Here is a 17,991-nt window from a genome sequence, read left to right on the forward strand (position 1 = left end):
GGAATCTGAAAACATTTCTTTTACATTCTACTCCTTAGGAAAACTCACCTGACAAAAGAGGCAAATTACCCTGCTTAGTGACGCAGATAAGGGAAGGAAAGGCAGCCTTTCCTTCCCAGGAGTGCCTCTTGTCCCTGTCTCAGCCTGATTCTTCTGCCTGGATTACGCTAACACTATTAATCTTGGTGTCTGTGCCCAACTCCTGGGTTTTTATGTTCCTGACCTGATTCCGCACCACCACGCTCCTCCCCGTTTGGGGAAGCTCCCTGGGAGCCGTTCTTCCCCCTGGATAAAGTTGCCGAGCCTGGCTGCTGGGTGCGTGGAGGCAGCCCGGCTGCCAGGCTGCTCCCTGCATCCCCACCTGGACCATTCCTGCTGGGAAGCATCCCGGCCAGGAGAGGAGGAGGAGGAGGAGGAGAAGGTGAGCGCTGCGGGGCTGGGCTGCATCCCGGCTGCGGAACCGGCGGGAGGGGGCAGCAGCCGTGGGGTCGTGAATGATGCCTCCTTTCCTTCCCTTTCCTTCCCGAGAGAATCGACCGAATGAGCTGATCCCAGCAAGCTCGTATTCCCCGTCCTGCTGCCGCTGTGCCGATTGTCCGGGCTCAGCCTGCGGGATGCTGCTCTTCATCCCGCTGCTCCCCTGCATCCTGCTGCATCCAGCTGCATTCCACTGCTCCTGTGCATCCCGCTGCTCCCCTGCATCCCACTGTTCCCCTGCATCCCACTGTTCCCCTGCATCCCACTGCTCCCGCTGCATCCCACTGCTCCCGCTGCATCTCGCTTCTCCCCTGCATCCCGCTGCTCCCACTGCATCCTACTGCTCCCCTGCATCCCGCTGCATCCCGCTGCCTTCCTGCATCCCTCTGCTCCCGCTGCATCCCACTGCTCCCCTGCACCCCGCTGCATCCCACTGCTCCACTGCACCCCCCGGCATCCTGCTCCTGTGTAGATCTGGCACCCAGCATTCAGGGCTTGTAGCTGGTGTGCGAGGCTGGCGTTGGGCATGTGGAGCTCGTACCTGGCATGCGGGGATGGCACCCGGTGTGTAGGGATGGTACCCGACTTGTGGGACTGGTACTGGCTGTGTGGGGCTGGCACGAAGTATACAGGCTGGCAGCAAGAATGTGGGGCTGGTAGTGGCATGTGGGGCTGGTACGGGGTGTGCAGGGCTGATACCAGGCACCCCAGCACCCAGCCTGCGGGGCTGGCACGGCACTGGGCAGGACTGGTGTGCATGGCTGGCATGACCCTGGGCAGGACCGGCGTGCAGGATGCCACAGCACAGCACCACATGGTACTGGCACGCGGGACACCGTGGCATTGCACTGCACTGCACTGCATGGGATTGGCATGTGGGACTGCTAGGGCACAGCACGGAGCAGAGCAGCGTCACCCTGCTGGTTGTGGCCCCCACTGGTGCCACCCCGCTCCATCAGAGGCATGACCATCCTCCTCTGGGTACCAGCAGCTCCCTCCCGTACACCCATCACACAGCCCAGCACTCACAGCACAGCGTGTTGCTGAACACCCCTATAAACACCCTCCTTCTCTCCTCCATGTACCTATTCCTCCCCATCCCCACCAGGACCCCCAGAGATCCCTCACACATCATGCACTTGCTTCTCCTTATGGGTGTAAGCCTCCCCACAGCCACCCGTGTCCCTTGTCCCCTGCTCCCCCACAGCAGCAGCAGAGCTCTGACTCTCTCCCTGTGCCAAAACCCTCGGCCCATGGTGGGGACACTGTCCTCAGCCCCTTCCACCCATGCCTAACGCAGTACACAGCCACCTGCCCTGGTATCTCCTGATCACTAACACCTTCACTGAGATGCATCTCACAGACCTTGTCCAGATTAGAATGCAATCTGGAGTTACAGGAAAGCTACGCTGACCAGTGAGCACTGAAGGCTTAAGGAAAGATTAATTGCTCTCTCCTACTTTGCCTTCTCCTCCAGCCTCTGTGCTGGGACTAGATGACCACACACCAGTTCTCCCCACCCCAAAGAGGAGCTGCTGGGAGAGGAGGGAGCAAGGAGGAAGGCAGGGTGCTTTCTACCTACCTATAACTCTCAAATGAGACACAGACTGTTCCCATTCCCTGCTGCTGGAAAAGAATTGGGATCTTATGCCAGAAAGGCAGACACAAAGTAGCTGCATCTCAAGTGACATTTGTCACTCCCCCTCTCAGCCCCCTTCTCCCTCCCACCCTTTAACTCCTTGTTTTCTTTGCCTGATTTTAAAGATGAAATTCCTCAAGAACTGAATTGTTGGGCTCCTCACTGCAAGAGGGACACTGAGGGACTGGAGCGTGTCCAGAGAAGGGAACGGAGCTGGGGAACAAGGTTTATGAGAGGTGGCTGAGAGACCTGGGGCTGTTTAGTCTGGAGAAACGGAGGCTCAGGGGACACCTCATCATTACCGAGGTTGTAGAGAGGCGGTTGCTGGTCTCTTCTCCCTAGTAACAAGCCATTAGACAAGAGGGAATGGCCTCCAGTTGTGCATGGGGAGGTTCAGATTAGACATCAAGAAAAATTCTTTCACCAAAAGGGTTCTCAGGCCCTGGAACGGCTGCCCAAGGCAGAGGTGGAGTCTGCATCCCTGGAGGGGTTTAAAAGCCGGGCAGGTGAGGTGTTCAGGGATCTGATTCAGCAGTGAACAGGTACAGTTGGATTTGATGATCTCAAAGGTCTTTTCCAACCGAGCAATTCTATGATTCTACAACTGTGCTGTAGCCCCAGACAATAACTGTTCATCAGGGACAGGCACACCAGCTGGAAGAAGGGTTTTCTTTTTAAATGAGTTAGGTGAACACCTGAAAGTTCAACGAATCCTTTGCTCTTTGGCATATTTAAAAAAAAAAAATGTTATCCCTGAGGGAGTTTCAATCTTGGCTGATTTTAGATCCAAGAGAAAGGCTGTGAAGCATCCCATCCTTAATTACTTTCCTTGCTAACAGTGGGAGAGGAGAAAACAGGAGAGGAGAGGTTAAAAAAGGCAGGGGGATAGGAAAGCAGATCTTTTTTTGTTCATCTCCCTTTCACAGCCCCGAGTCAGAACCTTCCTTCCCTACAAAGAAAATGAGAACTTAACATATCAGGCTTGAGATGTTATTTTATGCGGGTTCTTAGGTTCTGGATTTGTTCATTTGAACTCAGCTCTAAACAGCTTTCAGTCTTCAATCATCCTATAACTCAAGAGAGCAATTAAACATCCCCTTATCCCTAGACTGGCGAGTGGTTGTTCTGACACCAAAACCCTCATCATCCAGAGCTTTAGGAGAAACAGATCCTACAAACAGGCAAAGGGAAAAATCATCAAGCAAGTTGAAGCATCAGGGCAGCTTCAGGAATTGTTTGCTCTCCAGGATTCACGTTTGTGCAGAACAACATTTAAAACAGAGACTAATGGAACAATTCATAGGCTGCCTCTGTCATCACACGATGTAATCGCCCCTGATTTCGAAAGGCATGTGAGGAGGACTGTATGGGATGTCGTGCAAAAGGAGTGGATACGAGGTACATTGGCAAAATGTTAAAGATAATTTCAAAGGGAAAAAAGGATCTGTGTTTTACAGGGTACATTTTTTAGCTGATGATATAAGGTTGTTCCTCTAGAAGGGGAAAAAAGACTTACCAGGAAGATCCACCCTGTGGAAAGAGGGATATTGGGGGCTGTTGTGAGAAAAACAGTCTCCACAGGGTTTTTAAGATGCAGTGAAGCCTGTTTCAAAGTGAACATCGGGAAAGAACAGATCTGTTCGACTGCTGAGAGAACAGACTTTGATACAAGAACTCTTTTCCAGGTTTAAAAGGGGAAAAATCCAAACCCTTCCCCAAATATGAGCACACAAAAGGAATCACTCATAGTCTCTTCCCACCACACTGGATTGCAGCCTTCCTAAGCCTCAGCCTGCTCCCTACTGGGAGCATTCAGTTCCAAAGCCACCCTGAAACTGTCACACAAGGATCTGATGGATCAGGATGAGAACCTTTCCTCACACCCCTCTGTAGGCAAGGAGGCTGAAATCACAGAATCACAGAATGTCCTTAACTGTAAGGGACCCACTATGAACATTGAGTCCAGCTCCTGTCCCTGCACAGGACACCCCAACATTCACACCGTGGGGCTGAGGGCCTTGGCCAAATGCTACTGGAATATTGTCAGGCTCGGTGACTGCTTCCCTGGGAGCTGTTCCAGGGCTCCATCACCCTCCGGGTTAAGAGCCTTTTCCCAATGTCCAACCTAACCCTCCCCTGGCACCTTCCTGACATTCCTTTGGGTCCTGTCATCGGTGGCCAGAGAGGACAGCTCAGCACCTGCTCCCTCTCCTCCCCTGGTGAGGAAGCAGTAAAACAGAATCACAGAATTACCTGAGTTGGAAGGGACCCATAAGGATCATTGATATCCTTGTATCACAGGTACATTTTAGTCACACCGGCTTACGGAGGGAACTCCGCAAGCGTTCCATTTGTAACACGACTTGTGTGGAGTTCATCTGGTAACGGGCACCAGCAGCTGCCACAGGGATTTGCACTGGACAGACAAAAGGCAGTGTTTGCAAGCAGTTGCAAGGTAGCTCTAATCACACCCCAAAAGCTGCTGGTGTTTACACAGTCACAGTTACACTAGATTAACAGATACTCCTAACATGAGAAGTCACCGACAAAATCAGTGGGATGGATGTGGCACTTAGGGACATAATTTAGTGGTGGAGCTGGCAGTGTGGGGTTAAAGGTTGGACCTGATGATCTAAAAGGTCTTTTCCAACCTAAATATTTCTGCAATTCTATGAGTATCCAGTTCCGAGAGTGTCTAAACCCACACCACCACAGCTCTGTTGCTTCAATTGCTCTATGCTTCAGGGAGTACTTAATTAAAATTAAAACCCTAACCAGAATCAGCTCCATATGGGTTTTCTAGAAATGGAATGCCCAGGAAAACAGCATGTTACATTTCTGGTCCACACTCAGCACAGCCACCTGCCCACACGAGTTCTTCTGGAACACAAAAGCAAATGTCCTGAGCAGTTGCTCTGCCTGCAACTTCCATCTGAATCAAGGGAAGCTGTTTGGCTCAGCACCACCCAGTGCAGAGGGACAATGGGACCAGGTTCTGCTCTGAAATAACTTGCTTGGTTGCGCACGGACTGTCCTGCAATGATACCCAAGTCCATTGTGGCTGTAAGGAGCATACGGCCCCCACTGGATACTCTTCCTTTCATAGGAATGAGATGGAACTCTGTGTTGGCTTATGGCTCTGATCAATGTGGGAATGAGTTCTTCCAAAGTGATTCCAAAACTCGCAGTCTTTTTCTCTTCTGCCATAAGGGAGGAGAAAACCTCAAGTACAATGAAGTCAGAACAGGCTGAACAACTGCTGAAACCAGTTCTCTTGCTCACCTTCCAGAGAAGGGGAGCAGAGCTGGGGAAGGTGCTGGAGAACAAGCCTCATGAGAGGTGGCTGAGGGACCTGCAGCTGTTTAGTCTGGAGAAAATGAGGCTGAGGGGAGACCTTATCACTGTCTACAACTGCCTGAAAGGAGGCTGTAGCAAAGTGGGAGTTGGGCTCTTCTCCCAAGTATCAAGTGACAGGATGAGAGGAAATGGACTCCAGCTGTGCCACTGGAGGTTCAGAAGAGACATCTGGAAAAATGTCTTCCCTGAAAGGGCTCTCAGGCACTGGAATGGCTACCCAGCGAGGTGGTGGAGTGCCCATCCCTGGAGGGATTTAAAAGGCAGGTAGACGAGGTGCTCAGGGACCTGATTTAGTAGTGGACAGGTATGGTTGGACTCGACAATCTCAAAGGTCTTTTCCAACGAAACAATTCTATGGTTCTATGATTCTAGAAATTATTCAACATTTGACAACGCACAGCGTGTGTCTGAGGCTTCTCTCATCCACATCACCCTGCACCCTTCACTTGCAATCTAGTTCACCACTTCATCTACACACAACAGGAAGAAGCGTTCTTTGCCCTTAAGAGGCTTAAAAGCCTGACAGACTAGGAGGTGGTGGTGACATCACTGTGTTACCCACAGACACCGAGCGGTTTGGTCACAGTCACTCAAAAGTCTGCAGCAGAGCCGCAAACAGAACCCTCAGGTGATGTTTTGAAGGGTAGGCACTTGTCCATAAAAGCAGCCTCCTCCTCCTCCCAAAGTGCAGCTGAAGCACAAGCAGCACACTCTGCAGACTGCAGATTTTACAAGCATTCCTGGTTTGGTTTTGAGAATACAAATACCTGGACTGATGGTGAAATGGAGTTACAAGTATTATAACATCCACAGATTTTGGAACGGTACCCGACAGTGCCAGATGCCTAATGATTTCATATCTTCCCCATAGGAATCTGGTAGCTGTGGAGACAGATAAGATGAGATATGGGTTCAGGCAAGTATTAGAAGATCCAATTTTCCTTAGAACTGAGACATTCCCCTCTCCTGGACTTCCATGTGGGTGGTGGACACTCAGAATGAAACAGAAGGGCATTTCTTAGTTTCTTAAGTTCTTTTATTGTAGATCCTTTCTCTAAGCTGCTTGAGAAAGACACTGAATACATGGTTAGGTTGTACTAAAATATTCTCCTGTCACAACCTCCAGATAAGTCTTGCCAGTAGAGCAATGTGCAGATGTTCATCACAGATGTGGTGTGTTGAACTTGTTCCCTTATGTGAAATGAACATTCAATCAACTTTTGGAAGGACATAGATCCAGCACAGGATGGACATGGATCTGTTAGAGCACGTCCAGAGGAGGCCACAGAGATGACCCAAGGGCAGGAGCACCTCCTGTACGAGGACAGGCCAAGAGAGCTCAGGGTGTTCAGCCTGGAGAAGAGAAGGCTGCGGGGAGACCTTAGAGCAGCTTCCAGTGCTGAAAGGGGCTCCAGAAAAGCTGGGGAGGGACTCTGGATCAGGGAGGACAGGGAGAGGATGAGGGGGAATGGTTTTGAGCTGAAAGAGGGAAGACTGAGATGAGATCTTAGGCAGAAATGTTTTGGTGTGAGAGTGGGGAGGCCCTGGCCCAGGTTGCCCAGAGCAGGGGTGGCTGCCCCATCCCTGGAGAGGTTCAAGGCCAGGTTGGATGGGGCTTTGGAGCCCCTGATGCAGTGGGAGGTGTCCCTGCCCATGGCATGGGGTGGAACTTGATGGGCTTTGAGGTCCCTTCTGACCCAAACCATTCTGTGGTTCTATTCTATTCTATTCTATTCTATTCTATTCTATTCTATTCTATTCTATTCTATTCTATTCTATTCTATTCTATTCTATTCTATTCTATTCTATTCTATGATTTACAAACATCCCTTTTTTCCCCCTAAACTACAGTAAAATCTGGCTTTTAAACTTTCTTTAAAACCAACATTTATTTTTGCTGATGTGAACATATTGTTCCACCCTGGCATGAACTGCTCATTTACATCTTTCAACAGCAACAGAATCCTAATCTGTAGTAAACAGTCATTATTAAAAACAAGAACACACTGTTAATTTGTAAGAGAGACCCTTGGTTCTCTACTAGCCTGAGTGGGATGAACCACAGCTTTCTATAAGAAGTATGGATTACAATGGCATCCGATCAAGCAGAGCATCTCTGAAGAAACCGTGATGCTGCAATATCTCTGAAACCTAATTTTTGCCTCAAAGCATTTGGAAGTAGGCTGGAGGGGGTTTGGAGCAATCTGTTATTGGAAATAAATAGCTCTGGAAGTGCTTACAGCCTCTTAGATGAACGTGTCCTGTGGCCAAATCCTACTGTCCTGAATGGAGGCAGAAATGAACAAGAAGAGGCCAGCCTTGTTCCTCAGAGATGTGGAGCAGGGGAGGGGGGAGGACGTACACAGCACTGTACCTTCTCACTGCAGTCCTGAGCACACATATGGAAGGGTTTTGAGCTGAAAGAGGGGAGATGGAGATGAGATCTTAGGCAGAAATGTTTTGGTGTGAGGGTGGGGAGGCCCTGGCCCAGGTTGCCCAGAGCAGGGGTGGCTGCCCCATTCCTGGAGGTGTTCAAGGGCAGGTTGGATGGGGCTTGGAGCCCCTGATCCAGTGGGAGGTGTCCCTGCCCATGGCAGGGGTGGAACTGGGTGAGCTTTAAGTTTCCTTTCAACCCAAACCACTCCATGATTCTGTGATTCTCCAGACCAGCTTTTTTCACTTCAGAACTGCTCAGATGAGGGAATTCTGTAGGACTGGTCACACACAGCATGTATTGAAACCAAATGACTGCAGTGTATTTGCAATTCTATGGGAATTATGACCAAGTAAGAGTTTTACATTCTAGATTACAGCTGATGGCCTTCTGGGAGCTCACATCTTAAATAATCCTGTTTCATTTTCCACCTAGGTCATGTTTCCAGATTCCAGATTTGCAATCAGTGAGGATGCCTCCTGAATTCCAGTATAATGATGACAAAATCCCCCAATCAAAATCCTTTCCAGACAAGCCAGGTGTAAGAGCAAATGTCAAAGAAGAGGGGAAAATACAAACCCTTTGGTGATATGAGAGCTCCTGGTTTGTAGCTGGGTTTGTTAATGGCTGTGATGTTAGCAAAGCCAATCCTGACCCTCAGCAACAAAATACACCTTTGATTTCACTGTCTTTTGGGAATATTTGGGGCAAGAAAAACCACATCTCACCAAACAAAATCTTAAGACACAAACTATACTTGTTGCAGCACTTGCTTCTCTTCTAAGCCGTAGGACAAACCCTGCCCCCTCGTTACTGGAAAAGTGATGGGACTTACGTCAATTATCTCGTCAAGGATATAAAGGATCCCAAACTGCAGCCGTCTGAGCAGTGGTAAAGACAACAAGAGCGCACACACCTTTCTGACTGCTCCAGCTATCGATGACCTGTGCTGTGCCCTCCTGACATCCCTGAGTTCCCTGGCTGCACGCGCAGACAGAGCTGTTGAGCCTCATCCATGCCCAGAGAACCCAAGGCCAGAGCTGTTGTAAAATGACACGGGTGACGAGGGACGCGTAGTCCTCACTGCTTCAGAACTTTGCGTAAGTGAGAACAATTACAGAATCCCGATGAGGCCCAAGTTGCAAGAAGCTCCTGCACCCGCTCTCTTGGCCTCAGCGAGCTATGAGAACTTGGCTGAACTAAACACCACGAGGGACACGGAAACTCAGCCGCTCGAGGGGTCCCTCTCGTCCACTGTTGCACTGATAATAGTGTTGGTCATTTTTTTCTCTTTGATAATGACATCCCTAGTAACCTATTGCTTTCACAAGTGGAAACTGAGAGGTAAAAAACTGCAGAGAGCACAGGAGGAGTATCAGAAAGACCATGAATGCAGCCTTTTTCAAAGCACACCTGGACTTGTTTCATAAGGAAAAAGGATCTGCCGCAAAATACTCTCGCTCTACCTGAAAAAGGAAATAATAAAAGAATGAAAAATAGGACATTTCCAAGCAAATATATCCTTGTTTTATCTCATTTATAAGAGTTGTTAGCAGTTTGGAGATTTCCTACAGCTTTATTATACATATATATATATATTTCTATAGTCCCATTTGTGCAAAGTAAACCCGACGCAACCATGTATTTTTAATCTTTATTGTGTTACTAGAACAGTAAAACTCAACCTGCTGCTCGCATTCTCGGAAATCCGCTGGCCCAGGGAAAGGCACAAGGTTGGATTTGGGTTCATGCAAACCAACACGGCTGACAAAAATCAGGGGAGCTGTGTTGCTTTGCACCGACCTCATCATCTGGTCGAAGGCTTTGAATACCAGGAGAGCCCCAGCAAACCAGCCTGGTGGGTCCTTTGCAGGAGCAGCCTCGCGCTGCATCCTGTGCCTCAGGTTCAGTGCCATGAGGCACTAGTGGCATTCCAGCCCTAAGAGGATTAAGGACAGCCAGTGTTAGAGGAACCCAACTCCCCAAGGAGCAAGCGACCCTGAAGCACTTTTTCAGCTAGGCTTGTAATTATTTTTACACCAACCACACAATGACATGTTTCTATTTTCATAGCCTGTAATATTGTTGACGGCAGCTGAACATGAGCAAGCAGTGGCCAAGGTGGCCAAGAAGGCCAACAGCATCTTGGTCTGGATCGGAAAAAGCATGGCCAGCAGGAGCAGGGAATGGATTGCACCCCCAGACTCAGCACTGCTGAGGCTGCACCTCGAATCCTGGGTTCGGTTTTGGGCCCCTCAGTGCAAGAAGGGAATTGAGGGGCTGGAGCGAGTCCAGAGAAGAGAAGGGAGCTGGAGAAGGGGCTGGAGAACAAGGGTTGTGAGAGGCAGCTGAGGGACCTGGGGCTGTTTACCCTGGAGAAAAGGAGGCTGAGGGGGGACTTGATCACTACCTGAAAGGAGGTTGGAGCGAGGTGGGTGCTGGTCTCTTCTCCCAAGTGACAGGTGATAGGATGAAAGGAAATGGCCTCAAGTTGCACTGGAGGAGGTTTAGATTAGACATCAGGAAAAATTTCTTCACCAAAAGGGCTCTCAGGCACTGGAACAGCTGCCCAGGGCAGTGGTGGAGTCTCCATCACTGGAGGGGTTCAAAGGTGGGTAGATGGGGTGCTCAGGGATCTGATTTAGTGGTGGACAGGTAGGGTTGGACTCAATGATCTCAAAGGTCTTTTTTAACCTGGAAAAAGGCTGGACATTAGGAAAAAATTTTTCACAGAAAGGGTCATTGGGCACTGGCAGAGGCTGCCCAGGGTGGGGGTTGAGTCACCTTCCCTGGAGGGGTTTAAGGGATGGGTGGACGAGGTGCTAAGGGGCCTGATTTAATGTTTGTTAGGAATGGTTGGACTCGATGATCCGGTGGGTCTCTTCCAACCTGGTTATTCTATGATTCTATGATTCTAATCAAGCAACTCTATGCTTCTACGATTACGTCCCAGAAAAGCAACAGATCTATGGTGAGTAGCAGATATCAGTACTATTTTCTAGCAAAGTGATGGCTGTAAATCACTCAATACTTGTAAATGTTTTAAAGGGTAGAAAACGTAAAGTTACAAACAACTCCCTGCTCAAGTATACAGCTTGCTTGCAGCTCCCACTAATGCTATGTGTATTTTTAAACAAGCTATAATAATACTGTGATGATGCTGTAAACTCAGTTCTGTAGGCAAAAAATGTTCTATTGAAAATGTCAAGATGACAGATGTAAATGTTCTTAAAGTGCTATCAACTAAAAATGTGAATTTTCACAGACTGTTCTGAAGGGTTCTTTTACACGGTATGGATCTGTTTTACAGTTGTATCTATGGATCATACACGCTGGTCAATGTGAGAACAAGCAGTGCCATTTTATTACAAAATAAAGGAACGAATAAATAAGCAGTGAAGATGCATGCTCAGTAGCTGGAAAATGTTTTTTTTTTTAGGTACCCTGCCGATTATCTGAGGAGACCTTATAGCAGCCTTCCAGTACTGAAAAGGGCTACAAGAAAGCTGGGGAGGGACTTTTTACAAGGGAACGTAGTGATAGGATGAGTGGAAATGGCTTTAAATGGAAAGGGGAAGATGAAGATCAGACATCAGGAAGAAATTCTTCATGATGAGGCTGGGGAGGCCCTGGCCCAGGTTTCCCAGAGCAGGGGTGGCTGCCCCATCCCTGGAGGGGTTCAAGGCCAGGTTGGATGGGGCTTGGAGCGCCTGATCCAGTGGGAGGTGTCCCTGCCCATGGCAGGGGGTTGGAAAGGGATGGGCTTCGAGTTCCCTTCCCACCCAAACGATTCCATGATTCTCCTAGAGAGCACGTGCTCCCCCTCATCTCGCTGCCTCCCCCACACCAACCACCCTGCTGTTGGTCCAGGCAAAGACCTTCAGGGTCTTTGTAGAGGAAAAGGACCCCAATGGAGAAAACCAATCACTGTTTAGTATTTGTAAGATCAGTATGTCTTTTCACAACGTGTAGAAGGTTTTTAAACGCTGAGGTGTTCTGAACACCAGGTGCTGCGTGTGGTAACACTGCTCACAGGGTCCAGGTTTGATCTTACCAAGCAGGGACAACAAAAAGCCATTCTCTGGAAACTGCATTGACGGGTAATGGAATTACAACTGGAACAATTCAAGTGTGTTCCGAAATGCTTCAGGAATCCAAAGCTGGAAACACTCTGGCACCTGCTGGAGTCTCTGTGTAGGATTGCAACAGCCACAATGAAAGCCACAACTCAGGTTTGTACTGAAGAGGAATCCGAGTCAGCTAAGGATTCCCCAGGGGATGTGATCCCTGCCAGCAGCAAACCCTTCTCCTCAACACCACCCATTCACATCTTTTCTCAAGCTCCCAAGATAAATAAACGGGTCCAGCTCCTCCCGTTTGAAGCTGATCACACTGGTGATGGCAAAGAAACCAAACACTCCTGCAGCCGACTCCTGCTGCACCACAAACACAGCCAGGAGATGGGTTTGTGAGCAGCAGCAGCCCCGAGGCCACCTGGAGTCTTGCATTTTTTAGTACAGCTGCAGAGAAAGGATTCCATGTTCATGTTAAGGACTGCTTGATCAGTGGGATCAGGTCCCACCCAGCTCCAGGTGACCTCGTGGTCAGACTGGATGCCCTGGAGTCATAGAATCATAGATTCACCAGGTTGGAAAAGACCCATCGGATCATCGAGTCTAACCATTCCTATCAAACACTAAACCATGTCCCTCAGCACCTCGTCCACCCGTCCCTTAAACCCCTCCAGGGAAGGTGACTCAACCCCCTCCCTGGGCAGCCTCTGTCAGTGCCCAATGACCCTTTCCGTGAAAAATTTTTTCCTAATGTTCAGCCTAAACCTCCCCTCCACAACAGCTGGACATCAATATCCAAACGTGTTAATCTTTGTTCCTAGTTCACATCCAGGCAAGTTAACTTCATGCCCATTGAAACACGTGCTCGTAGCTTATCATGAATGACATGGAAGCTCATCCTAGGAGAAAACAAACACAAAGTCCCACAGTCCAAGAGATGTTTAGAAACAAGGCAAAGGAATGACAGAGCTTGGAAGCCAGGTTAGTGGTTTAGGGCAAACAGAAGTGGAAATTAAATTGCTGCAGTCCACAGTTTAATGGTAATTTGAGGCATAGCTTTACCCCACAAAATGGGTCCAGAGGTGGCCACGGACATGATCCAAGGGCTGGGGCAGCTCCCGTATGAGGACAGGCTGAGAGAGTTGCGGTTGTTCAGCCTGGAGAAGAGAAGGCTGTGGGGAGACCTTAGAGCAGCTTCCAGCGCTGAAAGGGGCTGCAGGAAAGCTGGGGAGGGGCTCTGGATCAGGGAGGGCAGGGACAGGATGATGGGGAACAGTTTTGAGCTGGAAGGGGGAAGATTTGGATTAGACATTAGGAAGAAACTCTTCACAATGAGGGTGGGGAGGCCCTGGCCCAGGTTGCCCAGAGCAGTGGTGGCTGCCCCATCCCTGGAGGTGTTCAAGACCAGGTTGGATGGGGCTTGGAGCCCCTGATCCGGTGGGAGGTGTCCCTGCCCAGGGCAGGGGGTTGGAAAGAGTCGGGCTTTAATGTTGCTTCCAATCCAAACCACTCTGTGATTCTATGATTCTATGAAAGAGTCAGTTATAAAATCTAAGGTCACAGAACTGGGTATCAATACGCACACAATGTAAACCAATGTCTGCATGAAAACCCCTTCCATATTGGTACAAAGTTCCAAGTCACAACCTCCCCTGCATCACAAATCATTCCAGAGATGAAATAACAGAGCTACATGCAGCAGGACAGCAGTAGGGCAGCAAAATCTCCACAGCACTCGAAGAGTCAGATGGATTTGTACAGTCCTGCAGCCACTCACTGTACGAATCCCCCGTCCACTGCCATCCTTTGTGCCCCAGTCAGCAGGAAGAAGGCAGCCAACAAATAAAGATTTCTGGATCACCGTTTTAGAGTGTTTCTTTGGACCAAATGAAAAACTTGCTGCTGAGGAAGGGGAGCGAGTGGAAGCTCCTGGGAGGCAAAAAAGGAAGAGAAGTGAGCTATTTATTTCACACATCCCTCTATCCTCTGTTTCAGAATTTTCAGATCTCAAGTTTCAAACATCACAGGGTTATGAAATAATTTATTTAGAGACCTGGATCATTCATTCAACTGTGTATCCCTAATAGCTGCTGCAGAAAAACAGGAGACAAACGCTTAGATCTTGGTGTCATTCTGGATAAAAAAAAATGAAGACTCTGCTGCGAGCAGCAGGCAAAGGCATGTGGCAAACTGAAGCAAAACACGCTTTGATTTTTCAGAGGAGCTCTATCTGAGTTGTCTTTGTAACATTTATGCAAACAAATGAGAGCTGTAAAGCTACAGTGCTGTGCGTGTTATAGACAGGGATTCTCAGACACTCAGCCCAAAATGCTCAGTTCTATGTATTTACACAGAGACCTGACAAAAGAGTTGCCAAGTAATGCTTCACTATTGCCACTAGAAAGCATCGATGTACCAAACCCCACAACATCAGAGTGCCTTTTGTTTACAAAAATCATCAGACTATATTTAGAGACCTACAACTCACACTTAGTGTTGTTTGTAAGGGCTGAAAGCTGTGCTCCAGGCAATAACATGATGTTTTCGAAGGATTCAATGCCCCATCACCACTCCTCTACCTGCCAGCCCTGTTGGACTGTGTGTGGGAAAACAGGCTTTGCCTGGCATTAAGCTGGGTGCTAGAGACTGCAGGAGACTCCAGAGGAATGGGGAGCATAGTGCCAAGGACACAAGGAGTGTTGAAAAAGAACAGGTTTATAAAATTGAGAAGAAGGAGATGTAATGGATTTAAACATTTCTAAGGATTATAGAGCAATGGGAAGAGACAAAGAGGCATTTATCCATGACAGAGGCAGCCCTGCAATCTGCAGTGACAATTCCGAAGTCAAATTCAGGCTTAGGGGAAAAAGAGCACCCAGAGCACCTCTGCTATGAGGACAGGCTGAGAGAGTTGGGGTTGCTGAGTGAGTTGGGGTTGCTGAGCCTGGAGAAGTCTGCAGAGAGACCTTAGAGCAGCTCCCAGTCCTGAAAGGGGCTTCAGGAAAGCTAGGGAGGGGCTCTAGATCAGGGAGTGCATGGGATATCAAGGATATTAAGGATAGGATGAGGGGGGATAGTTTTAAGCTGAAAGAGGGAAGATTGATATGAGATCTTAGGAAGAAAAGTTTCCAGTGAGGGTGGGGAGGCCCTGGCCCAGGTTGCCCAGAGCAGTGGTGGCTGCCCCATCCCTGGAGGGGTTCAAGGCCAGGTTGGATGGGGCTTGGAGCCCCTGATCCAGTGGGAGGTGTCCCTGTCCAGGGCAGGGGTTGGAACTGGATGGGCTTTAAGGTCCCTTCTAACCCAAACCATTACGTGATCCTACAATTTAATCCTATTTTCTTTATGACAAAAATTCAGTAAGGCTTTATAGATTGTTACCCGCATTTTCACAGCCGTCAGAGATCTGAATGCCCCGAAGTCAGGGAACTGGTGGCCGAGAAGGGTCGTGATCTCTACAACCCACTCAAGTCCCCCAGCAATGAGGGCACTGCAAGAGCAATGCCATGAGCTTTTGCTGTCAGCGATAATCAGCTGGTGTGTGCCCACAGACCTTTGATGCTACACAGAAGAGGATTTCCTTGTCTAACCCACCAGAATCCCCAGCATAAAGCCACTTTACCTGCCTGTGTACTGAACAATGATCTTTCACCCAAACACCTTTGTTGAAAGGCAGTGGCTTTGCCATTATGAAAAAAAAAAATTACAGAAATTACAGATTCCAAAATACAGACAAAAAACTGGTCAAAAGGTTTAGCAGGCACGGGTTGATGGTTGGACTGGATGAGCTTAAAGGGCTTTTTCCAACCTTAACGTTTCAGTGATTCTATGATTCTATCTTACTCCGATTTTAATCTTAGTTGTTTTTTCTCTTCCTTAGACATCTATCCTGTATAGGTTCTATGATTAATTTATTATCATTTCTTGTCCTGTTGGCCTCCTTAGTGTTCCTGATTAATTTCTGTTACAGTCTCATCAGTTCTATAAATACCCCATTTCATTTTCCTCCTTCCTATATTTACTTTGCAACCTTCTTTTTCTCCTCCACCTGGGGCTCTCACTTTCAATTTAACACGAGACGGTGGGCAAAGATTGAGCTGAAATCCAGTAATTACACCTCCCTGCCCTGAAAAACGGAATCATTTATTTTCCTTACGGATGAAAGCAGCTGTGAGCTGCTCTGAAATCCCACAAGCACTCCCACAAACCCCAATATTTATTACATGTCAGACTAATAATAGAAGGTGTTGACTGCCATAATTTGAAAGACACATGTATCTGGGTTACAAGAGATCACAACGTTGGCAGTTAGGAGGAATGCTGAGTGGAATCATAACCCAGATGCCAGTACACTGGGCACATCTGGCTCCACCTGCATGAATATTAAATCATCCCCCAATCCATCACTGACAAACCAGGTTATATCCTCAATTCTTGGCACTCAGTACATGCCCACCCACAGAAACCTCTCCCAGTTCTTTATGTCCTTGAGTTCAAGTCCAAGTATGTCCAAGTAATTCTTGAGTGATTCTCACCCTTGGCTCATGAGACCCCACCTGGATTCCTGGAATCCCCGATATAAGAAGGATATAGAACTGTTGGAACGGGTCCAGAGGAGACTACAGAAGATGATGCGAGGGCTGGAGCACCTCCTGTATGAGGACAGACTGAGAAAGTTGGGGTTGTTCAGCCTGGAGAAGGCTGCAGAGAGAGCTTTTTTACAAGGGCATGGAGTGATAGGATGAGGGGAAATGGCTTTAAATTGCAAGGCGGGAGATTTAGGTTAGACATTAGGAAGAAATTCTTCACAAAGAGGGTTGGGAGGCCCTGGCCCGGGTTGCTCAGGGAAGTGGTGGCTGCCCCATCCCTGGAGGTGTTCAAGGCCAGGCTGGATGGGGCTTGGAGCCCCTGATCCAGTGGGAGGCAGGGGCTTGGAAAGAGTCGGGCTTTAATGTTGCTTCCAACCCAAACCACTCTGTGATTCTATGATTCTACTTTCAAGGCTTACATTTTCTGACCCTTCAGCCTCCAACGTAAATTCCTGGGATTCTCTGAAGGTTTGGGAAAGCTTCTGAGCCCTTTTCCTATATGTGTAAGCACATCCTGAAATAAAAAGGAAACATGAAAACTGCTTGATTTTACATTCCTGCCATTTCTCATGACCTATTTCCCGTCCCTCAGGAGCAACAAGACAGGCAGTGCTCAGCAACATGATTGTGTCGGATTTCAAAGTATCTTGTTTAAAAATTTTTTTGAACAGCGTGGCCAGAGATCCACCCGATCAAGCAGGTTTCTTCCCCAAGGAGTGGAAGGAAAAAGCATTGGCCTTTTCAGGGAAGCTGGAAGAAAAACAAGAAAAAAAATGAAGCCTCACTTGAGACTGCAGTTCTCATAGCTCTGGCTACGGATGACTGGGAGTCAAAAAGTGAGAGAGTTTTTCCTTCAGGAAGTTCATCCTGAGGAGCAGCCACGGAACTCCCTCAGTTCCAGCTTATGCTGCCTACCATCTATTCCAGAGGTTTTTCCTATCAACAAAGCATGAATCTTTGTGACAGCAGACACAGACAGAAGAGAGATCTTCCAAGAAGAAAACTCCATGCACCTGAGAGGCCTTAGCCTCCATAACAGCTTCCAGTGTCCTATTCCGAGATTCCCACGCCAAATGGTGAGAAAGGAAGATGAGGATGGGCGCAGTTACCCATTGTCACACATGTTGGTATTTACCATTTTGTCTTGGGTAGCTCATCAGAAACCAAAAACTGTGGAGCAATAATCCAGCCGTACCCAAAGACCTGGGAAAGACCTCCAGCTTTTATAAACCAGGCAAACATAAATGACTAAATCAGAATGTTCATCTCAAACATTTCACTAATGATAGTGATAGAAAATCCTGTTTTGACTTGTATTGCAATCAGGTCAATCTGATCTCACTGCCATAAATCAGAGAGAAACCATCCTTATGAATACCTTAGTCACACTTTGTATAAAATGCACCACAACTTTTTTTTAACAAT

At 48.2% G+C, this 17,991-nt stretch overlaps 1 long non-coding RNA gene across 2 annotated transcripts; it reads right to left on the reverse strand.

The window, feature by feature from the left end:
• Positions 1–2,344: 2,344 nt before the first annotated feature.
• Positions 2,345–11,303, reverse strand: LOC138726295 (uncharacterized). Of its 2 annotated transcripts, none has more exons than XR_011338406.1 (3): positions 10,835–11,303; positions 10,279–10,601; positions 2,345–2,380 (listed from the first exon to the last, which is right to left on the reverse strand). It is a non-coding gene; the product is annotated as an uncharacterized lncRNA (long non-coding RNA). The 2 variants fall into 2 exon arrangements; XR_011338405.1 differs by lacking the exon at positions 2,345–2,380 and adding an exon at positions 5,334–5,483.
• Positions 11,304–17,991: the final 6,688 nt, after the last annotated feature.

Source organism: Phaenicophaeus curvirostris, chromosome 13, assembly GCF_032191515.1.
Source record: "Phaenicophaeus curvirostris isolate KB17595 chromosome 13, BPBGC_Pcur_1.0, whole genome shotgun sequence".
NCBI lineage: Eukaryota > Metazoa > Chordata > Aves > Cuculiformes > Cuculidae > Phaenicophaeus > Phaenicophaeus curvirostris.